At 55.9% G+C, this 4,946-nt stretch overlaps 1 pseudogene; it reads right to left on the bottom strand.

Moving 5' to 3' along the window:
• Positions 1 to 1,663: 1,663 nt before the first annotated feature.
• LOC104548017 lies at positions 1,664 to 2,938 on the bottom strand (annotated as a pseudogene).
• Positions 2,939 to 4,946: the final 2,008 nt, after the last annotated feature.

Raw genomic sequence — 4,946 nt, 5'->3', positions numbered from 1 at the left:
TTTATGCAGCAGACTCTGTTCTGCTCATGGATGTGGCCACGAGATGCAGCTGAGCAGCACCTCAGGGGTGCAACCAAGTGGGTCTTGCCCATGGGGTGTGGAGAGGGACACTGGAGGTGCGATTCTGCTGCATGAAGGCGGGCGGTTTGGCTCTTCCCTCTGAAGAAAAGCTGGGAGGATGGTGCCAGCTCATGTGGACACAAGGCAATTTCCCAGTCCTCTCTCAGCCAATACAGACAACGTCCAAGCAGCAGCCGCCTGGTTTGGCTGTGGGAGGCAGCCTGCCCGCTACTGAATGAACCAGCAAGGTGCTTTTCACATGCAAGAGGAAAGAAGCCAGGCACTGATCAGCAATGGGACTCATTTATTATCTCACAAGAATGAACGACTTACACAGCTGCAGTAACATCAGCAGATCCAAAGCAGATCCAGGGCCTGAGCTTTGACCGTGGCCTCCCTGGGTGGCAGTGGGAGAGTTTGTGATGGAGAGGATGGTTTTGGGAGATCCCTGAGCTGCAGGGAGTGGATTTGAGACTGTTCCCAGTGGCCTATGTCCTCCTGATGCCATCATCCCACAAGGCTGATTTCTGTTCCCTCCTTCTACGCGAGCTGCTCTTAAAATAGGGGAGGGCAAATGCAGTCCCCAAAATGGCCATTCTGTGTGGAGGATGTGTACCCAAGAACCAACAGTCGCTTTCAGGATGGAGGTTTGGGGTAGGGAGGGAGCTAGTCCCCATTTCCAGTGACCAGAAGCCTGGTGGCCGTGGGCAGGAGACCCCTGGGTGTGCAGCAGTGTGGAGGGGTGATGGAAGTGGAGGGACCCCAGTGTTTCCTTGGGTGCCCTGACCAGGTGCTGCCAAGAGACCTCAGGCAAAGCACGTACATTTCTCTGGGGAAGTGTTTGGATTTGACTGCCTTAGGGTTCAGAGACCCCTTGTTAGAAACCATGGGCCAGATTGAAAGAGGGGCTGAGCATCCTCAGCTCCTGGCATCACCCGAAAGTGAGGGTCCTGCCCAACCCACGAGGCTGCCAGTGGATGAAGCTGAGCCTCCCAAAATGGAGGCGATCCAAACCTCAGGTGCACATGTTGATACACTGCTTTTAGCCCACTTCCTCTGCTCTTCCAGCCGATGGCATGGGGCAGACACAAACCCATGTCCTTGAGGACAAGGTCTGAGGTCCCTGTGGGTGGCCACATCATTGCAGTTGACCGCTTCCATGTGTTTCTGCCACAGAGCAATGGCTTTTGCTTGCTGAGATGTCTCTGCCTTGAGAAGACGCGCTTGGCTTTGCTGCAGCCTCCTCCGGGCTGGCGATGTAGGGTGAGGAGGAGGAGGAGGAGGAGGTCTCCGTGACCCATGTCCTGAGCTGGTGGGGCTGTGTCCCAGGCAGTCCCTAGCAGGATAAACACTCGTGCACGGGGGCTGTCTCCTCCCATGGCCAGCCCTGAGTATCTGGAGCTCAGTCAGAGCCCTCCCAGCCCAGTGGCAGCGGGCAGAGCGGTGCCGGTTGCCCAGGCAGATATGACAGGGGTTGAGGGTAGATGGGTTGTACTGGTGCTTTACGTGGAGCAGCCTGCTGTCACCTTGCTGGCCACTCGGCACTGGGGCTGGCCCTCAGTGTGTGGTGTGGGGCTGTTGGGCACGGCTACTCAGAGGAGGTTTATAAGTGAGATGTGTAGGGCGGTGTGGGCGGGGAGGGGATGAAGGCTATCCGGAGGCTGCTGCCGGCTGGATCTCGACTCTCTGCAGCGATCAGCACCTCACTGTCGTTGAGGCAGGGACAGTGCTCAGAGAAGCCCCTTTCCTTCCCCCTGGTGCCCACCCTTTGCTGGCAGGGGACAAGCGTCATGGAGGGGAAGCTGTAGCTGTCAAGGATGGGGTGCACTCCCAGGGATTCAGGCGTCTCGAATATGTGGTCGATGTCAGAGAAGCTCACCAGGGCCTGGGTGGAGTCATAGGAGCTTTTCTCCATGTCATCGGCCCCACAGGACTGGGGGTAGCTCCCCTTGTCCTGGCCCTTCTGCCTCAGCAGGCGGAGGTCATCTCTGCAGTGGGGGTTGAAGAGCAGGTAGAGCAAGGGGTTCAGGCAGGCAGGCAGGGGCAGGACCACCAGAAGGACGGATTTGATGACCTCTGGGGTGATGAGGAAGAGGTTGAGTGTGGAGGAGAAGGTGAGGAAGGCCACTGGGCAGTAGAGGAGGCAGTTGGTGAAGATCAGCCAGGCCACATGCTTGACCATGGCACAGTCCCAGATAGCACCGAACTCCCCCTTCAGCAGGTTGCAATAGAGTCGGATGTAGGTGCCCGTGATAGTCAAAAAGCAGAGCATGTTTGTCATCACCAAGGCCACAGTGAAGCCTAGGGTGGCAGGTTTCCCATCCGGGATGGGATACGGGAGGCAGAGAGGGGATGCTCCATATTCCCCAATGGAGAAAAGAGGCAGAATGGCAGCTACAGAGGACAGCAACAGGCAGCAACAGGCAGCGGCCTTGACCTTGCCTAAGGAAGGTGACTTTCCATAGGCCTGCACATAGGAGACTGAAATGCTGCACTGCACGGCAGCCAACGTCAGCAGAAAGATGGCAGCCTCGGAGGCAAACACCGACAGGAACCCCGTCACCCTGCATCCCGCGCTGGTCTCCCATCTGGCACCGTATTTGGCAAACTGGCCGTAGGTCAGCGCATCAACGAGTGCCAGCATGCTGCAGTAAACGCCGGTCAGCATGTTGGCTCCGGCTATGGAGCCGATGATGAACTTAACTGGAGAGAGGTAGCTGGGAGAGGCAAAGACAGCCAGAATGACCAGTCCATTGCAGAGCACTGAGACCAGAACAACGACCCAGACTCCCAGGCGGATGATCCAGCTCTCAAACAAGTGATCGCAAGGCTTAAAGGGACCTGGGAGAAAAAAACAACACAAAGTTAAACTCAGCATGTACCGCTCTGTTCTAGTGGTGCTGCTCAGAGCAGCAGTCAGGTCCCAGCCCTCTCCTGAGCGCACCACTGACTGCTGAGGGCTGAAAGGAGCACACAACACGGTGCTCTGCTGCAGCAGGATGGCAGCAGCGCTGCCCCTTGGCCCTGTCCCAGCTCCCCTGTGCTCCTGTCTCCACAGTGGGGCATGGCCTATGCCATTTCAACTGAGGCCTCCTCTCAGATCTTGTCCAGGGCAGAAATGAGGTTGTATGAGCAATGTGAGAAATGACAACTTGCCAAAGCTCCTCACATGTAAAGAGGTTGGGGCCTGGCATTGCCACCCCTGACTGTATGCATGGTGAAGCCCATTTGCTCTCATGTCCCACCTACCCTATGCTGTTCAATAGGGCAGAGTCTGAGCTCCAGGAGTGCCTCTGTCCAGAGGATCTCATGACCATATTGCCTCGCATCTCTGTGGGACTCCAGACCCACCAACACTCCCGGTGTCAGCCTGGCACTTGGTCCACTCTGCCATTATCTGGGATCTTGCAGTCAGTGGTGTGGGGATGTGCAAGAGATGGCAGGATGCTGTGCCCAGCTCTGGCATTGCCAACCTCTGCCCTTATGCTCAAGACCTTGGCTAAATGGGGTCTTGTTGTTTCGGCATGGAAGAGATGGCCAAGAGGAGATGAGGTGATAGAGCAGGAGGGAGAGATGGGAAGGAAAAGAGGGGCAGTGGGGGTGGCAGGGAAGGGACAGAGGGTCCTGGTCAAGGAGAACGTGGGAGGATGTTGGGGGAAGGAATGATGCTGGATGGACATGGGGAGAAGGAGGAGTGAGAAGGGAAGGTCCTGGAAGGGTAAAAAGGGGATTGGTGGTGGGTGCTGTTTGCCAAAGGAAGAAGAACAAAGTGGGGAAAGACAGTGCAGTGAGAGAGAGTTGCCTCTGGGAGGAGTTTAGGTGTTACAGTGAGGGGCTCAGAGTGGGAGATCAGCAAAACCAGAAACAGGACAGGCCAAGTTTTAGGTGGTAGTGAGCAAAAGAAATGAGAGGAAAGTGAGAAATCTTGCTCAGCTCAAAGGGGGTGGAGATTTTTGGCTGGCTTTCCTCAGAGACCCAGCACCCCTGCACTCATGCAGCAGGTCGTGCCCTCTGCTAAATCTTGTTCTTTCTGGTCTCTTTTGCAGAAAACACTGGGAAAAGTGGCTAAAAACTCCATCCCTGCCAGTGCCCCACAGCTGCCTGGATGGAACCAGGCCTTTCCAGCCCCAGCGCTGCTTGTGTCGGACATCACTGAGCTGTGAACGGGGACAACGTCAGAGGGCAGCGTCTTCGTGCCCCAGCCAGTCTGTCCCCATGTGCATGTTTTTGACATAAATAAGGAAAAAGGGGCTGGTGCAGTCCAGCACCTCCCTTCTCAGGAAACAGAGTAAAGTGCCTCTGCAGCCTGCAGTGCCGCAAGTATGATCAGGAGATCAAGGGCAAGGTCTTGTCATGCAGCTTTATGGGCTGGCTGGGACAAAGCAAAGTTCGGGTGATGACAGGTTGGTGGATGGAGGAGCTGGTGGTACCTGGGACTCCTGGTCAGGGATACCAGGACCTTGTCCTCTCCTCACAGGAGGGCAGCTACATCTGACTGGGAGAAGGAAGCTCCTCTCTTGTCCCTAGTTTGGCCAAAGCCCAACCATTCAAGCTCCTGATCTGCCTGTCTGTGAGAGACTGCAGGAAGGGTTGTGGGATCCTGGGGATTTAGTGAAGCTTTTAGGATCTCTAAGGTAAGGTCTTTGACACCATCTCCCACAGCATCCTCCTGGAGAAGCTGCTGGGCATGGCTTGGACAGGCAGATGCTTTGCTGGGTTAAAAACTGGCTGGATGGCTGAGCACAGAGAGTTGTGGTGAATGGAGCTAAATCCAGTTGTGACCAGTCACAAGTGGTGTTCCCCAGGGCTCTGTTTTGGGGCCAGTCCTGTTTCACATCTTTATCAATGATGTGGCTGAGGGCATTGAGTGCTCCCTCAGCAAGTTT

Source organism: Mesitornis unicolor, unplaced genomic scaffold, assembly GCF_000695765.1.
Source record: "Mesitornis unicolor isolate BGI_N332 unplaced genomic scaffold, ASM69576v1 scaffold14481, whole genome shotgun sequence".
NCBI lineage: Eukaryota > Metazoa > Chordata > Aves > Mesitornithiformes > Mesitornithidae > Mesitornis > Mesitornis unicolor.
This window is presented reverse-complemented; position numbering and strand designations above follow the sequence as displayed.